This window comes from Mastigoproctus giganteus, chromosome 8, assembly GCF_048544385.1.
Source record: "Mastigoproctus giganteus isolate SK-2022 chromosome 8, ASM4854438v1, whole genome shotgun sequence".
NCBI lineage: Eukaryota > Metazoa > Arthropoda > Arachnida > Uropygi > Thelyphonidae > Mastigoproctus > Mastigoproctus giganteus.
In genome coordinates this window covers 8,828,372-8,849,999 of record NC_143582.1, presented here as the reverse complement: position 1 = coordinate 8,849,999, position 21,628 = coordinate 8,828,372, and positions in this window count along the sequence as shown.

The following is a 21,628-nucleotide window of genomic DNA, read 5'->3' as shown; positions in this document are numbered from 1 at the left end:
TGTCAATGGTTCTATAGGAAGTCGTACAGAGTTAATTTTGACCTCAAGAGGGGCCGCGGGTCCAACTTTGACTCGAAGATCATAATCTTCATGTTCGTGGAGCTAAATTTTAATTTATTTAGATTCCATAGGTCAGACAATATTTGATTAGTAGAATTTTCTACAGCCGGACGAGTTTTCTACTGATGATAATTGTTAGACCTTTGGCAAACGCTATGAGTTTGCAATTGCTAGTCTCGAGGCAACTAATACTGAAGCACCACGTTCCACAAGCACCACAAGCGGCCCTGCACAGAGCCCTGGGAACAGACCTCAGTAACATTTCTAGAGACATGTAAGAACATGGATTTTACAATAGCCTGCCTCTTTGAAAACTAATTTCGCTATAATTTGAACAACTGGGAAGCGCATCCGGAAAAACGTAGACGCTCGAGGGCGGCCTTCCACCAAAGTGAATCAAAGTACCCCTCGAAGTCTAAAAAATAGCCAAAGCATATATAGAGGTTGAAATTTCAATGTGAAATGCAAAGTTTAGCAAAGCATCTTCGAATGGCCACCCAAGCAGAAGTTTTACTGTTTTAATAAAAGTAGATTCTGGGGGTATCATAAGTTCCTCTCTCTGTATAGCCATAAGCCGTTTTGAATCTTATCCAATGTGGCAAGAAAGGCTAAAGAAACTTTAAGCTTTGGGGTCAGCAGGGGGTCGACTTGGTTTTTTGATTATTTTCAGAATCGCAATTATCCAATGCCCTGGGAAAAGACCCTAATGCTAGTACTAGAGGATAAAGATGTACGGGAGATTTATAAGAGGAGGGGCAAGATGTATGGGAGATTTATAGGAGGAGGGGCATGATGTACGGAAGTATTTTGAAGAAACGGATTAAGAAGACATTTTCAATCGTATCCAATCCTGGACACTTGGTGAGACTTATATGTTAAAGAACTTCTCAGCGCTTGACAATGGTAAAAGGTGGGGCTGTTGAGAGGAATCGTAGTACATTAGCTTGCCTAATAGATGAGTGGACATCAGTCATTCTGTGGATTGTCGGCTGGAAATAATTTGTCTATAATGATGTCCTTGCTGACTGGTGATCTTAGTGGAATCACAATAAACTCTTACAAAAATTTCAGATCGGATAGTTTTGTCCCTACCTAGTTTAAAGTAGCAGGTGACATGGGTTAGAATTCCCAGAGTTTTTCACAAATTTAGATAATATTCCCCACTTCCTATTCATAATTGCTTTAGTGTAAGAACTCTTGATGTTTAAGTATCCGCTATGAAATTGTTTAACAACTTCACAGCGAGTACTTAAACGTAATGTCAATATTTGATTCACTATTGATACTACAGAATTTACATGGGAGATTTGGCTTGTTGTGAATAAACAGCTCCCTCGATGGTATTCTCCACCTTGTCGCGGTGGGGGGCTGGGCTTACGTGTCCCGATGACCTAGATAAGTAAGTCGGCGGTAGCTTAGCTACTGGTAGAGTCTCCCAAGCCGGACAGGTCAATGAGTAGAAGCCAGACTAAGAGAGAGATAACCTGGTCCTCCAGGTTGGGGTTACTGCAACAGGCTAGCTCCTCGTTCAGTGTAAAAATTACACAAATGCTAAACGAGCTACAAGTGGAAATGAAAACGGACTGCACTTTCGACTCACGGAAAACAACAATGATTTTGGGATACTGGAATGTTCAAGGTCTTTCAACTAAAATAAACTTTCTTCCGGGTGAATTGCAACATTTCAACCTAGACATCGTTGTGTTATTGAAGACAAAGAAAAAGGGATGTGGAGAGGAAATAACGGGAGAATACTACCATTTTTGGAGTGGAGTCGGTAAGAAAGAAAGAGCAAGAGCAGGAGTTTCTATTGCTGTTAAAAAGAAATTGAGAGAACATCAAAAACTGGCAATTTATTAATGAAAGAATAATCTCATTGGAATTGACAAGGTATGGGAGAGATATATGCCCTGACTAATGACACTGCTGATACCTTGTAGGATGAATTTTGAGTGGATCTCAGTAAACTAATAGAAAAATTCCCTAAGAACAAAGAGATATTTTTAATGGGGGATTTCAATGCAAGAGTAGGAGCTGAACAAAATAGTAAAGTTATTGGAAGATTTGGAGAGAAAGAGAAGAACAACAACGGAGATAGCCTATTCAACCTTTGTAAACAGTTCGACTGTAGAATAAACAACACATTTTTCCAATCCAACACAAGGATATCGAAAAATATACTTGGTCGCAGGAGACAAGACAAATTAGATCAGTTACAGATTACATTATTTCAATACATTTAGTGACATATGTATTATTATTATTAGCCATATGGTGCAAGGCTTATGCTACACCAGCCAAAAAAAAAAAAAAATTCTGAGTTACCCTGAGAGAGGACAGAGCGAAATAGAAGGGAATCACCTAGAAAGAGAAGAATAGTAGTAGTGGCATGTGATGCAAGAAAGCAAATGTATGAGCTTATGCAGCATCAGCCAAAAAAAAATCACACCATTCCCTCCAAATGCCTGTCCAGTTCCTGCTTAAATTTATTCAACCTATCAACTTCCACAACGACAGATGGGAGTTTGTTCCAGCAATTAACCACCCGCCGGCTAAAGGCAAATTTCCGCACATCTATTCTACTTCTGTCTTTTCTTAATTTGAATTTATGCCCCCTTACGTTCGTAATCGGAACAAGTGGAAGGATCCCATCAGAATTCAGCGTGCTCAACCCATTCAAGGCCTTATATACCTGAATCAGATCACCGCGCAGGTGCCTAGTCTCCAGCCACTGCAATTTGCAGAACTTAAGCCTCTCTTGGTAAGAGGATACCTTCATTCCCCTCACCAATCTTGTTGCCCTTCTCTGTACACACTCAAGTAAATCTACATCCTTCCTAAAATGAGGCCTCAAGGCGTGGCCTGACCATAGCCTTATACAGAGGGATAATCACCTCCTTTTCCCTGCTAGCAAAATTCCTATATATCATTGACAAAACCCCATGACCTGCCCTGGCAGCCTGTCTGCATTGCTCAGAGAACTTCATATCTGACTGCACAATTACTCCCAGGTCTTTTTCATTTTCTACCACCTTAAGTGTATTACCACACAGTTGGTACTTTTCTCTGGGGTTACTTCTACCCATATGCAGTACTTTGCATTTGTCAAGGTTAAACTTCAGTTGCCACTTCTTAGCACACTGCCATTACTGTCATTAACAACCCTGCCAACCTTTGTATCATCTGCAAACTTCGACATTAAGCCTGATATACCTTCATCAATATCATTGATAAATATACAAAACAACAGTGGACCCAACACCGAACCCTATGGGACTCCACTAATAACATTAGTCCAAGAAGAGCAGCACCCATTGATTACCACCCTCTGTCTTCTCGCACTTAACCATCCTTTTATCCATTGTAGCAACTTACCTTTAATACCATTCTGCTCCAATTTGTACAATAGTCTTCCATGCGCAACAGTGTCAAAAGCTTTCCTGAAATCCAAATATATGATATCAAAATTATTTTTTGCATCCAGTTCCTTTGTGACCACATCATAATATCCTATCAAATTTGTCAGACAAGACTTTCCCTTAACAAACCCGTGCTTAATGTGGCTGAATTATTGCTGCAGTCTTGTCTAGATGATCCTGCAATGCATCTTTAACCAGCGACTCCATTATTTTACCCGGAACAGAAGTTAAACTAACTGGTCTGTAATTACTCGATGATATACAGCTCAGGACCCTGGGTATGCCAGACCCAGGGTCCTGAGCTGGATATCAAATGTGAGCCCCTGAGTCTATTGAAAGATGTCAGGGTTTATAGAGGAGCCGAATGTGGATCTGACTATTTTCTTGTTGAAACAACACTGAGGTGGAACTGGATTAAGAAAATAAGTCGACAACCAACTATGCAGGGAAGGAGAAATGCTACAAGTGGATCAATTTAACGTTGAACTACTTTAGGACGACAGCATTAGAAACAACTTCACCCGGAGATTGGATGTTGCAATTAACATAGAGATAAAAGGAAATTCTGAAAAAAATCTACGATTATTTAAAAAAAATTAGTTCATGAAATCCTAGGCAAAAAAGAAGAGCCAAGGACCAAAACAGACCTGGATTACAGAGAAAGTAATAGCTGCTAAAGTATAGAGGAAAGGAAAGTTCCATATCAGAAATGGCTGGGTGAAAGGAATGATGCATATAGAAAGATTTATGTTGAAAAGAAGAAAATAACCAATCGGTTGGTAGTAGAAGCGAAAAATTGGAAAGGAAATGCGCAACTATTAATAGCTAATTGGGCTTCAAGCGATTAGCGGAATCGTGGAAGGTCCTTAAAGATTTGAGAAACAGAATAAACACGATGCTGGTTTGCAATTAATACCGTTGAAAGACTGGATGAAGTACTATGAAGGACTTTTAAAAGAAGACCGGGAAGAGTTCAAGACAGTGGAGGATCTTGGTGTGGAAGACTCGGGCTTAAAAGTTTCTGTTAGGGAAGTTGAACTCTTACTAAAGGAGGGAAGGAATGGCAATTCACCTGGACCTGGAGGAGTTTATATGGAACTTCTGAAATACGGAACAAGGGGAGTGGCTGTTTTGATACAAAACTTGTTAAATCGTATATTGAGAGGAGAAGAAATGACAACAGGATATATTACATCAATTTATAATAGAGAGATCGAAAAGCTGCTCAAATTACAGAAGAATATGCTTTTTGAACCCGCTGTTAAAAATTCTTGGTAAATGGATCAGGAACCATTAAAAGGCCGAATCGAGGTGTCAGAAGAACAAAGTGGTTTTTTCATCCGGAGGTCATGTACAGACCATATCTCAACAGAACAACAGATCCTTGAAAAATGACAATCGAAAGGACAGGAAAGGAAATCTTGATGATTTTCATTGACCTTGAAAAGGCATATGACAGTGTTCCAAGAAAACTCTTATGGAAAGCACTGAAAGAGGCAAATATTGGTGGACAATTGACTAAACTTATTAAGACAATTTACAGGAATAATAGACGCAGAATTAAAGTGGGATCAGCTTTGTCACCTAAATTCCAACACTTCAAAAGGCTTATTACAAGGCTGTTGAGTGTCACCAATTTTCAAAATTTATATCGACATCTGCCTAAGATTCTGGTAAAAAAAAAATGCAATAAAATGGGACTGCCGATCAATAAGAACAACTATATTCACAATTTGCTTTTTGCAGACGATCAGGCGGTAATAGTACAAGATTTAGAAGATTCAGGCTATGAATGTCGTGAATTCTTTGAGGAATATAAATGATTGGTTCTAAAATCAATTTTAGCAAGACTGAAAGTTTGTTTTCAGGATCAGGACATCTAAATATTGTAGGATTGAAAATCAAACAAGCTGATAAATTAAAATATTTGGGATAAATCTCGCAAAGCGATGGATCATTCCAAGTAGAAATCAATAAGATAATTGCAAATGGCAGAAATGCAATACCACCACTTTGCTTATTGGAGGCTTGAAGTGGAGGAAGCTATGTTTAGTCTCCAGAGCTAAGGTTCATTCCGGTCAACACTTCCCCATCTCTTCCATCATGCAGGATGACTGATGACTTTTGAAGTTATGATGGACATCATGTCGAGATCCAATCTACCATACATTTCGAGGGTATAGCTCTAAAACGATGTTCGCAGGCAGCGGCTAGTTAGTACATCGGACCGGAACCTATTGGTAACCCTTTAGACGGCTTCCGGATCAGCTGGTGTATAACCTTGCTACCTCTACTCTGCCAGATAGTGAGTAGAGAGAGTCCTAGTAGTGTGTATGCGGGGGGAATTTTCGAGGTCACATTATGACAGGGATGTGGGTATATTCTTACCATGTCTACGCCATATCCAATGGGGGGACATGCTGTAATGTTCATACAGCATGTCCCCCCCTCCTCATGGAAGCCTACTAATATGTTTTTATGACAGTTCCATATAGTTGACAAGGGTAAAAAATTCATAAAAACATTTGATATATTTATTTTAATTTTATTCAAATCAAAAATGTACAAGATATATAAAACAGAGGTAACAAAATGCACCCATAGAGTGAGAACTGCACTCTTCTTGCTTTCTTATTTGCCAATTCATCAATAACATCTGATAATTCTAAACTTTCACACAAATCGTTTTGTATAGCTAACAGTCCTGGATCATTAAACTTTTCTTGAGTCATTGACGTTCTTAAATATGTTTTTATAAGTTTGAGTTTCAAAAACTCCTTTCACTTGATGCTACACTAACTGGTAATGTCAGAAAAATTCTCAAAGCTAAACAGATTAGGAAATGATGACATAAAGTTATTTTTTGTAATATATGTAAAATTCTTTTAATGGGTCTGCAATTCAAAATTCCATATGTTATCAGCTCATTGAAGAGCTGAAGACCATCAATATCCTAAATACTTGCGCTTCCTTTATTAATTTGAAGGGAAACATCTGAATCAAAACAAGATTTTTTAATTTCCTCTTCAGTCATTTTTCCAAATTTACAAAGAAATTTAAATACATTATTACGATCATTTAGATTTTCAAACCTTTCCAGAATGGAATTTAAGGCTGTATCAACAATTGTTAGATAAAATTGTATTCTAAACAATCTTTTGAATTTATGATTTGTTCATCGGGACTTTCATAATCAAAATGGCGAACTTTAGTTCTACTTCTTACATTTACATTTACATTTATTTACACACACAATTCTATATACATTCTCAAGATTTATATACATCCATTTATATATACATGATACAAGATTTATATACATTCTCACATATATATCCATCGCGACATGTATACAGATAAAGTGTATTTGTAAGTTATTAGCGGCTTCCAGGGTTTCCCCCTATATCCGCTGTTTGTTAGGTTTTTTGCCAAGTTGCCGGCTCAGAAAAGAACTTAAAAGAGCATCAAAATTTCACGTATATATTTAACACAAAAAAAAAAAAAAAAAAAAAAAAAAAATTCTTCAAATTTTTTAAGTTTTTGAATTTTGAGAAGAAAAAAAAAAAAAAAAAAAAATGCATCTGATAGATGAAATATGTAATTAGGTGTGCATTAGTGTTGTGTTTGCGTTGTATGTTAGCCGGCACCTGGCATTTAGCAGTAGGGGGCTGTGGCAGGTTTGTGTCACAGCCCCTCACTCCCATCCCTAGCCACATGGAGGCAGCCAGGATCTACTTTATCTTAAGAGGACACGGACTGATCCAGTCCTGTGGTTAAGTTTTTGGATGTCTGATGTCCCATCAAGTTAATCCTGTGTGGCCGGGTAATGCATCAGGGAAGGTCCCCTCAGAATTACCAGGGCACACTTTTTGGTTTTATTTCCCCTTAGATATGAAATAAAATAAAATAAAATAAAATAAATAAAACAATTAAAATAAAATAAAGTAAAATAAAATAAATAAAACAATTAAAATAAAGTAAAGTAAAATAAAATAAATAAAACAATTAAAATAAAGTAAAGTAAAATAAAATAAGATAATTAAAATAAATAAAATAAAGTAAAATATATTAAAATAAAATAAATAAAATAAAATAAATTAAACTATAATAATATAAGGACTATCATTTACTTTTCGATATCCCTATACCCCATCTCTCACAGGGCTCAGTCCTGGCCAAGAGTGGGAGGGATGTACTATTCCATCTCTTGCAGGGCTCAATCCTGACCAAGAGTGGGAATGATGTGATCAGTTCATATTGGTATGCAATCTGGCATGGTAGTGTTCATTTCTTCTTGTCTTTCTTTTTCCCCTCTCTTCCATTTTCCTTCTTCTTCTTTCTTCCCTTCTTCCCTCTCTTTTCTTTCCTCCTGGATATGTCCTTGTGTGTACCTTTTCCTATGCAGTCTTAAGCATGGGCACTGGGTATGTTGTTCAGTTATGCCCCTTGGTATTAGTCTTTTCTTTCCCTTTTCCTCTTGTTCTTCTTCTTTCCCTTTCCCTCCTTTCCCCTTCTTCCTTCTCTTCCCTTCTTCCTCTTTTCTCCTTCTCTTCCCCTTCCCTTCTTCTTTGTTGTTGTTCATGTCTCAATCTTTGCTTGCTGTCCATGTCATCCTATTGTGACCTGGGAATTTCACCCCATTACCTCTGCTCACTTGATGTGTCTTTGGCTTTGGCAATGTTAGGGTTAACTGGCCTTATTGTGCCTGGTACTGTTGATGTGAGGTACAAAGTTTTTGGCCCTTGGTGTAATTTGTGATGTCAGTGTTGCAGTCAACCTGCTTTGTTCTCATTGGCACTTAACTGCTTGCAGGGTGAGATGTCTGAGGCATGGGCACTGGGAATGTGATTCAGTGGCCTGCCCCTTGATTTTATTCTGTCTCTCTTCTTCCCCTTTTCCTTCTACTCTCTTTCCTTCCCTTTCCTCCCTTCTTGTTGTCTTCTATGCCTCAATCATTCCTTCTTGTTCTTGCAGTGCTACTGTGATCTGGGACAAATATTCACTACTTCCTATACCTACCAGATGAGCCTTGGGCCCAGGCACTGGCAGAGTTGACTGGTCTTAGTGAGCTTGGCACTAATAGTTTGTGGTTCATACTGTGATCTAGGACACTTATTCACTACTACCATGATCTAGGACAATTATTCACTGCTACCTATACCTACCAGATGTGCCCTAGGCCCAGGCACTGACAGGGTTAACTGGTCTGAATGAGCCTGGTACTGATAATTTGTGGTACATATAAGGTTTATGACCGTTGTTGAGGTTCCCTAGGAAGGTACTATTGTAGTCAACATGTATTTTCTTAATGGTGCTAAACTACTTGTGTGGTAAGTGCACCGTGTTGTCTGAAACATGGGCACTGAGGATGTAGTTCAGTACCATGCCCTTGAATTTATTTTTGTTGATTTCCATGTTGCAATCATTACTTCTTGTTATTGTCATATTTCTGTGGCATAGGGTATACTCTCCATTTCCCTTACTCACTTGTTGTGTCTTAGACTTTTGCCATGTTGGGGTTGACTGGTCTTTTGTTCCTGGTACTGTTTATTATGGTACATGTACAGTTTATGTCCATTGTTATGACTATCTGAAATGACAGTGCTGCAGTCAGCATGTATTCCTTTTTATTGTGGTATTTTTAGCATGGGTACTGAGAATATATATCAGTCCCTTTCCGTAGGTTAGTCTCCATCCATGCTGTGTCCTCTCTCCCAATTTTAGGTATGGGCTTGTGTGTTGCCTCTTGCTTTACTCCGGCATACCGAGGAGGGTTCTTCTTCTTTTGAATGCACTTGTTGCAAAGTTTACTAATGCTTGAAAGTTATCTGGTGATTCCAGCACTTTGGGGAAATCCTCAGTGTGATACACTTCTGTTACAAGCTGGAATGGTTGTCTCAGGTCTGTGTAGTTTATGCATTCGAGCATTATATGTTGTACGGTTTCCAGTGACCCGCATCTGCAGTTGGGGGAATCAGCCAGCCCCAGAGCATGCAGTCTTGCATTTATGCTTCCATGACCCGACAGGAGGAAGGTAGTATATAAATCTGGGCTCAACCAGGGTTTATTGTTTTTATTTATTTCCTGTGCCAGGGGGATGAACTGGTATGTTGTTCTCCCTTTGGTGTCTTCTCTCCATTCTCTTTGCCAGTCTGTAATGAACATTTCTCTTAATCTTCTTTTTTCTTCCTTATCTGTCTCATTTGGATCTGTTGTATATTCTCCTAGGAAATGTGGGGTTCCTTGTCTTCTATAGTATTTTAGATATACCTGTATAATTTCATATGTTATTGGTACTTTACCACATATTATCTGGAGTGCTGATGTAGAGATGGTTCTACATGCTCTGGAGGAGGCCAGCAGGAAAATTCTCTGTGCCTGCATTAAGTATTTTTTTACTAGGCAGTGTTTAATGCTGGGTGCCCAAGCACCTGCTCCGTAGCATATAATGGGTAGGAATAGACATTTGTAATACATTGCCAGTGTAGATGATTTTATATTCCACTTTTTCCGGGCAATTCTCAATAATTTTCCTGTTAATTGTTGGGTTTTATTTCTTAGATATTTTGCGTGCTCTACAAAGTTTAGTTTCTCATCTAGTATGACTCCTAAATACTTGTAAGTGGATTCCCTACCTATACTCTGTTCATTGATTTTTATTAATGGGGGCCTGTTTCTGTTGAGTTTTCCCTTAAAAAGGACTTGTTTTGTTTTTTCTGCAGACAATTCTAGTTTGTTTGTTGCACACCAGGAGATTAGATCATTTAAGGCCTCTCTTGCTCTGGTTTCCAGCTCAAGCCGTGAGTTACCCTGTAGGAGCAGAACAAGGTCATCTGCATACCCTATTTTAGTTATTTGGGGGAAATCTTTTGCGAGCCACTCATCAAGGACCATGTTCCAGCACACTGGGCCAAGAACAGATCCCTGTGGGCAGCCGCGGGTCACCGGTCTTGTTACGGAGCATGCTCCACTTGAGACCACAAGGTGCCTGTTTGAGAAGTAGTCTGTAATTAGACGATAGATCGGAATTGAGACCTCTGCCTCTCGAAACCTTGCCAGCACACTTTGCCACCATAAGGTGTCAAAGGCACCTTTAAAGTCTACAAAGAGACCTAGGACATATTTAAATTCCGATGAAGTGATAGTATTAAGAACTTGTTTGATAGCTCCCACAGCTGACTTGCCAGGGGTGAAGCCGAATTGGCAGTGTGAGGAAAGATTTTTTTTGGTATAGTATTGTAGGAATCTGCCTACTATTAGTTTTTCTAGGACTTTGCCTATGACAGGAAGTAGGGCAATGGGGCGGTAGGAGGAAGCTAAGTTGGGGGGCTTATCAGGGTGTTTAATGAGGACTTTAAGGTTTGCTGTTTTCCAGGGGGCAGGAAAGGTGCCCTCATGTAGACATGTGTTGAAGAGGATTTCCAGTACTGTGCTATTTGTTTTCCACAGTCTCTTCATTATTGCTACCTCTATCAGATCTAATCCTGGGCATTTTCCATCTGTGAAGGAGAGTATTGCTGCATTTATTTCCTCATGTGTGAAGTCATCCTCTCTATCTGTTGCTTTGTAAGTCAGGTGCTGAATTCGGATGGTTGTCTGTGTGGGGCTCTCAGGGTTTGTTATGTCCTGCTTTATTAACCCATCCAGGATTTCATTTATTGTCTGTTCCCATGTCAGTGTTTCATTGTTTGGGGAGCTTATGATTGAGGAGAATACTTCTCCCGGGCGTATTTTCTCAAATACCAGCCTATAGACCAGGCCCCATGGGTCTTTTCCCATTGTGTCTTCGACCAGTCTTTTCCAGGCTAGTTGTTTTTCCCTGTGTATTTCGTTGCAGTACCTGCGTCTTGTCTCTTTGTATATATCTTGAAGTCTGTCAATTTGGTCTTGTGGTCTGTGTGTTCTCCTGGCTTTCTTTAAATCTTTCCTAGATATTTTAACTGATCTCCTTAAGGATGTCAAATCATTAGTCCACCAAGGCACCTGGTTTCCTCTTCTCTTTGTTTTCTTTAATGTGACGTCACATATTTCTGTTAGGAGTAACCTTACTTTTTCCTCTAGTTGTTCTGCGGGCAGTTGTTTCAATGTATCTATGAGACTACTGGTGAATTTATCTGAGACCTGCTTGTCAAACTTGTCCCAGTTTACATTTTTTGTTTTGTATCTGGGAGACTCCTGGGGGATTCTGTTACCATGAGGGTTCTGCATTGTTGTATAGGTGAAAGTGATCACTGCATGGTCACTTGTTGACCAGGATAGGTGTACTGCCCAATTTTTTATCGCATTTGCAAGGGAGCTACTGGTGAGGGTCACATCTATATATGATTCTCCTGAGGCCGAGGAGAAGGTTGGCGGGTGTCCTGGAATATTATGTACTGTCAAGTTTTGTGAGATAATTAATTCCTCCAGTAGTTCTCCTTTTGTATCTCGGTTGGGGCTGTTCCACAATGGCGATGATGCATTGGCATCCGCCATTATTATTATTCTTTTCCCAGGAAGAGTATTTAGGAGAGCCTCCATGAAATTTAAGTATGGGGCAATATCCTGGTTTCTGCCTGGGCATCTCATGTAAATTGTGGTGGCATATATCTGCCCACACGGGCCCTCCAAGCAGGCTGTTGCTGCATACTTTGTGCATAGGCTGTTTATTTTGGTTACTGTTATGGTCGGGTTCATCACCGCAAGTGCAGCCCACACCCTTGTTACAGCCCCTCTCCCAACTCCGTCAGTTGAGGGTTCTGATTGGACTATCCTTGCGTTGTGTGGCAGTCCTTTGACCTTGTCCCTGTAATTATAGGGCTCCCCTAGGCCAAGGATATCAAACTGTTTGTCTATTGCTAGTTTTGCTAGCTCTGAGATCACTGAGGCCGAGCGTTGGCAATTCAGTTGACAGAAGGTTATATTTTCACAACTTGTGTTGTTATTGGGTGTATTATACATAATTGGTCTTTTGTTTAGTGAACTCTTGGGCCCTTACAAACTCCGGGCATGTGTGATCTCTATAATTGTGATTGCTGTCACGCTTCCTTTGTTTAGTGGGCGCCTCCGTAGCCAGGTGGGAAGGAGCAGCGGTGCGTAGCACACGCTTCTTGATTAGACCGGGGTTCGAGCCCGTCACCACCAAATACGGAAGATGCGGAAAGGTCAGGAAATGACCACCGCATCTCCCGGAGCAATATGGCCTTAGTTGCTAATGCTCCTAAAAAAAAACCAAATAACAAACAAAAAAAAAAAAATTCCTTTGTTTACAATTTGGGCATGTTGTTGGCCCATCTGGCTTAGGGCAGGCGGTCTGTTGGTGCCCGACTTCGCCACAATGGCCACATGTGTGGTCACTCTGCCTGCAGTATTTTGCTGTGTGTCCATATGCCAGGCATTTGAAGCACCTGGTCGCCACAACAAAATCTTTCAGGTAATGCACCGACCACCCTATGTATATGCGCCTGTCATTGTTGAGAAGTAAGTGCTTACGCACTCGTGGTGAGACCTCCAGTACCAGGTGTTTATTGGTTTTTTGTCTCGCGTTCATTTTGAACCGAACTTTGACCTCTTTGGTAAATTCCTCTTTAGTTATCTTGGTGCCCTCAAAGTTTTTCCTATGTAGGTCCTCCAAGAATTCAGTGTCCGGGAGATCCTGATTTATGTCGTATACTATTAACGTCGGGTTCAATTTGCGCGGGGAGTCAATTTTGAAGTTGTATTCTTGGAACTTATCACATCGTTTCAGTTTGTTCAGGTCATTGAGTGAGGCTGTCTCGATGACCACTCCTCTGTCCCTTAATTTCCTTATTGATTTAATTTTGATGTGCTTGAAGTCTGCCTTGAAGTTACTTGTTAATGTGTTACTGACTTCTTCACTAGTTTTAATGTTACTCTGGTCATTCGGTTTCACCAGGAGTACATGTTTAATCTGTGATCCTGGTGGGATTAGGTCCTTGTCTGTTTTTCTGTCCGCTTTGGTCGTCACTGCATTGGCATATGTTGCCACTGGTGTGGATGTGGGCACATGTTTGTTTTCTTTGATTACCTGTAGTCTCTCTATCTCCAGGGATGTCCTCATCACTAGGTCTTCGGCAGAACTCCAGATTTTTGCTAGCTCCGCAACCATGTTAGCTGTGATTATTTTCCCTTTTTTAAAGATTTGCAGGAATTTCTCTCTCAGTTCTTTTATGTTCTCTAGGTTTGATTCACTAGTGGGGTGGTCTAGTCCATCCGTGTTATTGATTATGATATCGGCTTCCTTTCCATTTGTAAGGGTATTAGTTAATGTGTTCCTTAGTTCTGTCACAGTTTCTGCTAGGGGGTCATTTTCCCCTTTCTGCCCTGGTGCTAGGGTCAGGTTTCCTGGCATCTCAGTTGTGGAACATGATGTGTCACTACTGTTTGAATTATCCATTTTATGTTCGGGTCAATATTTTAGCTATGAGAATCCAGTTTTTTTTTTTTTTGCTATATTTCGGATTCTATTCGTCCCAGGGCTTTGAAATTTTCTGGGTGTGTAGACAGTGTCCAGAAGTACCCAGATACCAAATTTTGTCTTGATCCGCTTGTTTGGGGCCGAGTTATCACCTTTTGAAATTTTTTTCCCGCTAGGGGGCGTTGTAACTCGGGGGGAGGTAAATTTTCTTACCCCCTTCGTGCGGCCTGAATTTCAGCCCTGTAGTGCCTCTGGGAGCCGAGTTACGGGCAGCCAAAGTTTTCTTAAAAAATACTGTGATGTTCTTGTCCGGGGATGGGTGTTGTCTGCTTGCTGCCTCTATCACTTATAGGCTTAAGTGGAGCAGCAGTTCCAGGTTTCTATCTGTCTCTGTTGTCCTAAATTTAGGTGCCCCCTATACTTGTCCTGTAGTGCATGTTTTCCTTAAAGATGGTGATGTTCATGGTTTTTTGGCAATGTGGTCTGTTTGGATCGGTATGGTATGTTTGAGGAGTCCTCCCTCCAATTATCAACTCGTTCCGTCCAGTGGTTGATTGGATAAGGGTTTTGTGACTAAAGACGATGATGTTCTTGTCCTTTTTTGTCTGTCGTACGTGTGCCTGGTAAGGGTCAGGCTATTGGGGCCCTGTGCCAAGTACCATCCGAATTGGCCCAGTACTTGCAGAGATATGCATGTTTAAGTTTTGGGAAGGTGATGTTCTTGCTTGTCTTTACTGTTGTGTACCTGTACGCTATCCCGTACGTGCTATGGCAATGACATATGGAGCTCTGTTCCCTACTTTAACTATTGTGGCCCCAGATGCCCGGATGTCCACCGCCGATGTCAATCGCTCTCTTCCCGCCAATTCCTTTGTTTGGACATTGGAGGAAGAAGGCAATATGTCTGCTTCCGCCAATTCCTTTGTTTGGACATTGGAGGAAGAAGGCAATATGTCTGCTTGTCTTGTTGTTGTTTTGAGTCGGCCGCGTGGCCAAATGGAGATTTCCGTTATCCAGCGTCCTACTACACAGATTCTGCATTAGAGGTGTTCACAGTGTCACTAGAATTTTCCCCAATGTTCCAAAACACACAGCAGTAATAATATATGGCCATAATAAATAATTGTTACCAGCAAAATCCTATGTAAGACATTGTATATGATTTCCCATGCCAGTCTATGGGATCGATAATTTTTTCGCCGTGCGATAATTAATTATCGCAATAACAACTCTTATTTTTGCTGGCAGCAAACAAAAATGCTATCACTACACTGACCTGTTATTCCTCTGTCCAACCAGTATCTTTTTGATCCATTTTGCAGCTTTTAAACTAATAATTAAAACACTTTTTAAGAAATTTTTCAGGAGCACTAAAACATACGTCCGCACGTAACTTCGCAGTACAGACCTCCACCCTCTACTTCTTACAACTGGAAATTCTTCCACTACATTTACTTCTGCAGCTTAAACTTTTGCATCCCTAATATATTTATTAAATGCCTCAATAGATCTCGCTGCACTTCGAAATTTAACAAGCTCATTCAAAACATTAAGAGATTCATTTATGTTTGATTGAGGGCACTGCACCATTTTGCTTACAACATCAATTTTTGACAGAATATCGTTCCATATAATGACTGAGCAAATGAACTTGAAAGACGCAACCTGATCTAACAAACAATCTGTATGTTTTGTTTTCATGTCTCTGGATTTATCATCTATATGTCATTTAAACTTTTAAAGATGTCACTTAATTGCAATCTGATAGGTTGCACTGCTTTTATTCTACTCTTCCATCTTGTATCGCTTACAGATTTCAGTGTTAATCTAGCGATATTACGATTCAGTATATCCCATCTAAGGGAAGGCAGAAAAACGTGTACAATTCTTGAACGATGTTAAAAAAAATCAACTGTTTCAAATGTTACTTTGGCAGCATAATTTACAACTAAATTCAATGAATGAGATGCACAAGGTACAAAAAAGGCTCCAGGATTTATATTCCTAATTTTTTTTTCTGCAATATACTGTGCTTACTTACTACGCATATTTTCTCCGTTATCATACTCTTGTCCAAACATATCTTTAATATCTAATTTGTAATCTGTTAAGAGTTCGCTTAAAAGATAATTACAGAAACTTTACCCTGTAGCGTCTGATACTTGACATCCAGTATCCATGGGTAACCGTGGCCGTGAGGTCCAACCGGAGAGTACGGCACCATCGTAATATCCAAGCCTGAGGCGGAATTCTAACCCGTGACCTTCGGTTTGCCAGGCAAGCCCTTTACCCACCCGGCTAGCCCGATCGGCTTTATGCCACTTGCTAAACAGATATGATTTCATTTTGAAAAGCATGGCCTAAATAATGAGGTATACGACATTGAGCAGGTTGAGATTGTGTTATGTTATTGACGACTTAAACATAATATGATTAAACTTAATCATAAGTTGATTAAGTTTAAGGTTACACTAACCATCGCCTGTGCTTGCACTTCTAAAGTTTTCTGATGCAAAAAACCTAACATGTATGTTTTTATGTTTAACATTCATTGTGAATGGGCCTTTAGAGAATACAATATTATTTATTAACAATGCGACGTTTGCTGTTTCATCGTCGACAACTAAATTAAAATAATATTAAATTACATTTTAATTTTATTCTTCAAAGTGTACAATCGGCTGCCCTAGGGATTTGACCACCTGTGTGCATGCATGCACTGCACACCTACCAGAACCAACCCTGGTAGAATACACCGTGAATTGTCAAACCAATAGAGTAAGCTTATCAGTGAAAAGACCAAAACCTCTCAAACACTTCCTAGTTCATTTCACAAATATACATGGTCTCAATTCTAATCTCAACGATGTCCATTTCCACTTGCACTCTGCCAAACCCCATGGCCTTTTACTGACAGAATCTCAGTTATTGGTTCATTCAACTACTGGTCATCTCAGTTGCCCAAATTCTTCGCAGTATGATTTCTTTTGCCTCAAAGGTGGTACTTGTGCATATGTCCATTCTGATATTCCTTGTCAGAGACTTGGTAATTTGGAATCTCCTCGTTTCGATCTTCTCTGGCTTAAAATCTCTCTTCCTCATTGTGTCAAATTCATCTGTAGTCTCTACCATTCTCCCTACTCCACCAATCAATTGGAGCTCTTTGAGTTCCTCTCTTTGGAACTTGTCTTTCCCCAGTACAACTTTCCTAACAGTGAGGTAATTTTCCTTGGTGATTTTAATGTTCACGACTGAAGCTGTCTTCCATTTTCTAGTCATACTGACCCAGTTGGTCAAGATGCTGAGGCTTTTGCAATTACTAGTGACCTTGCAGAGATTGTTCATTTACCTACAAGAATACCACACAATCCTAAGCGTAAAACCAACATGCTTGATCTTTTTCTCACAAGCAATGCTTCTAAGTACACGGTCGAATTGTGTGGTCCTTTAGGCACCTCAGATCACAACTTTGATGATTGCCATTAGGTTGCAGAAATGACAGCAGTGTAAGATTTGTGCTTCGCCTATTTTCACATAACTATTAATCATTTACTAGATATGATTAATACTGATAGAAAGCAATGACCCCCTCCATGGCTCAGTTGCACCATCGTTAAATGATTCAGAGAACAATCGACAAGGCCCACTACTAGTGCGAAGAACACCCTAACAAAGCAATAACAATTAACAAACACCTCGCCAGTCTTGAAAGGAATACAAAAGTCTCCCTTTTTTAACAAAATGTTCGCAGCATATCCGATAAACTCCACACCTTGCAGAGCCTGCTAATAAATTCAGAACAGTAGAATGTTGGGGGTTTAAATCATTTGCATAAAGTGTGTTGGAGGTTTAAACACATTTGCATACCGTGCATCACATGGTCTGACGTCATTTTGGCGTTGTGGATGAAGTTTAAACACATTTGCATACCATGCGTCACGTGATCTGACGTCATCTGGGAGTCCTTGAGCTGCCCTTCCTACTATTTCTTGTAATGAGATGCATGAAGTGGTCTTAACGTCATGGATGAGGTTTAAACATTTGAATTCAGTGCATCACTTGGTCTGACGTCATCTGGGAGTCCTTGAGCCGCCATCCCCTACTATTTCTTCTAATGGTAGATACATAAAGTGGTCTGGATGTCATGGATGAGGTTCAAACATAAAGTGGTCTGAAAGTTGTGATAGTGTGTAACTTTTTTATTAGTGACTAAAGTGGTATGTGTCTTCTCAGTTCTCACGGTGTGTAACCCTTTGACTAAACCGTCAAATTGAGTAAGCCTTTTTATTTTTGTATTTTTTGTGTGTGTAAACCATTTTATTGGCTCTTGTCATTAGATAAAAAACACAAACACCAAAGTAAATTCCTGCTGTTTAATGAGTAAGCCTTTTTATTATTGTATATTTTCTTTGGTGTATGTCTTCCCAGTTCTCATAGTTTTAACCCTTTATTGACTAAAGCATCAGAGCCTTTTTATTATTGTCTTAACTTATGTGTGTAAACCATTTTAGTGACTCATTTCCTTCGATAAAAAACTCAAACACCAAAGAAAATTCCTGCTTTTTAATGAACAGTTTTAAAAAGGTACATCTATGAGCAAATAGTAACATTTCCAGATGTATGGAAGCACTTCACCCTCCAATCCTCATGCTGCTGTTCTGAATTAATAATCACTATCAGGATGATGACAAAAATAAGTAGTGCGATGTCTTTGGCACTGTCCCTTCTACCTGTGGACAGAGAGAAATGTTAGCAGACTATTATAATCCTAAAGTAATAGGTAGTTTCAATTCTATTGATGCTCTTCAAAAACATACTAAATTACCAAGACGTTCGCGAATTCCTAGCTAGTCGACCTACTTATGCGAGACATCAAGCTGACCGGGCTAGCCAGGTGGGCAAAGTGTCTGCCTAGCAACCCAAAGGTTGCGGGTTCAAATCCCACCTCAGGCTTGGATCAAGTACTGCAAAAACCTTGGGAGGTGCATTATGGCCACAGAAGTCAATGCGCCAACAACAACAAAAAAAAAAAAAAACCGAGAGATCGACAGCAAAGAATTAATTTTCGTTGGAACCAAATTATAGTTCCTGGATTTAATCATACTTTTCGATGTGACCTGTCAGTTCTCGCCAACTCAAATGATGGATATCGTTACCTTCTTGTTTGTGTCGATTGCTTCTCGCGATATTCTTGGTTCAGAAAAGTGAAAAGCAAAAAATCTAACGAGGTGGTGCAGGCATTCAAATCTATTTTCAAGGAAGAAATTCCATTTTGTGTTAATACCGACCAAGGAAAAGAATTCACTAATGCTCCTCTTCGGCAGTTATTCAAATACCTTGGTATCAATTTCAACACAACGAGATCAGAAAAGAAGGCTGATATTGCTGAACGGTTCATACGGCCAATGAAAGAAAAATTATAAGTGGATTTCTTATTCCAAAAGTCAGAAATATATATCATATACTCAATGATGTTGTCGCTACGTATAATCATAGAACCCATTGTTCTATCGGTATACCCCCTGTAAACGTTATTCTTGCTAATGAAGAAGTGCATAATAGACTACTCCAACCATGTCAAAACTCTGAAACCGAAATTGGAGATAGAGTTGTTTTGAGCAATGGGTCTTACCCTTTCCGCAAAGGTTACTGGGGAAACTGGATGAGAGAAGTGTTTACTATCACCCATGTTTTGAAGTGTAACCCTGTTGTGTACAGTGCGACAGGCCGTGATGGTGAGCAGATAGAAAGACAATTAGCGAACAACCTCAGTTTTTAGTCAAATGGTTAGGCCTACCCACAAAGGTTCAACAGTTGGGTCAGTGCACAAGATGTTTTTCCTTACGCTACCCAGTAATGCCAGTATGGATCTGCGTCCCAGAAATTCTCAGTCACAATTCACAGTGAACTGCCAAATGTTGTTTCTCTCTCGGGCAAATGGGAAATAGCCCTAGCCAAAATACATTTTCCCAATTCGTGGGATAATATCTCTGAGGGATGGAACTTATTGTCACTGTACCCCATAATGAAAAAAGAAGTCAGAGTGATGACAGTATTAAAAGAAAAGTATACCACTTCCTCAATTCTTATCAATGATGTTAATTTTGTCGACAGTAATGTTCAACTGAAAGTGAAAACAGATGGATCGAAAGAACAGTTCACGTTAAGGGTGAAGAACGAGGGCTTGGTGAAAATCCGTAAAGATTTTACTCAGGTTATAGGTCTCGATAAGACGTCTAGCGAGGATCAAGGAGCGTTACATATTTTTAGGGGTTATCACATCGGTGAGTGAGTTTCCAAGAAGGAAATCACACTGCCTATAGAAGCACCAATAGAATGATCACATATCAGGGAGTGAAAACAGAAGCTATTCAGGTCTGTAAACTACAGGGAACTACAAAAGTATATCACAGGTGCTTAAAGTCATGATGAAACTTGCACCCCGAACTCCATGCAAATGTGAACTCCATAGGTGTAGTGTCTATCGAAATCAATCCTTCAGTCTACCTTCGCTTCTCAAAGACGGCTCGGTCAGATGTTAGGTTTCGAAAAAACTAGGCAGTGACTTAGAAAGTAGAGTTTACGCTAAGTTCCAGGCAGATTTATATAGAGGTATCAGTTCCTATTTTGTCTATTGTAACTTGATCGAAGACCAGATGCTAGGCAATACAAAAGCACCACTTTTACATGTTGTATCTTTTTCCAATAACAGAGTTCTTGCATTTAAAATATTATCCCCTCCAGTTAAGCATGCCCCATTCCATTATCATCCAAGTATATACAGATAGCAGTGAATTCGTGCCATTCAGTGATGGAAAGACCACAAACTCCATTTCCACAAATGATGAATGCATCATCTATTACTACACAATGCAAGCAGGGGGGGGGAACCCCTACTTCACTAGACCCTCTATCCAGATTGGTTACGGTTTCGGAAGCATCTTCCGAATAGCATTTTGTTTTCTCACACTGATACTCAAACCTGCAGCAGCTTTTACCGGTTGGCAAGTACTGTCAGAAAGATGTAATATTGTTGACGATGTCATATCAGGTGCTCCACCTAAATGTTCGTTTTTAAACTGTGTCCGAAATGGGGCAGGCCATTAAAGACAAGGTGCGTAATCAGAGAAGTGGTAAATGTAGACGCCGCGATATTTTTTGGTGGAGCAACAACGCTGACGTAAACAATCACGAATGGAGCTCAGCTCGTCCATCACAGATTCTTGCATCAAATGGAATAGTTCAGTATCCTTCCCAAGAGCAGTTACAAATTCGTCAACAATGTGTATTTTATGTGAGAGATACATTCCCTTAAGTCAAGAATAAAATCGCATAACACACCATTTGAAATCGTAGCATGACCACCCTCTGTCTGAATCTCTAAATCACCAGTAAATGTTATAGTTTCACTTGCACAACTCCGAACTAAGAGTAATACTTCTGCCCATTTTTGTGTCATCTCACTCCACTGAATAATTCGTAAATAATTCGAGGCACATTCCAAAACGAGCGATACTTCGAAATCAAGCAGAAGAATTCACAGAATAGTGCGCAAGCTGAAGCAACGAAAAAACAGGTTTTCTTTGGAGTAGTACACATCTTAACACTTGTAGAAAATGGCTATTGTAGCGATAGACCATCTACCAGCCACATATAAAATAGTCTACAGATCCTCACTACACAGAAGCGCTGGGAACTATGCCTATTGCAGCCCTTGACCTTAAAAGGCAAC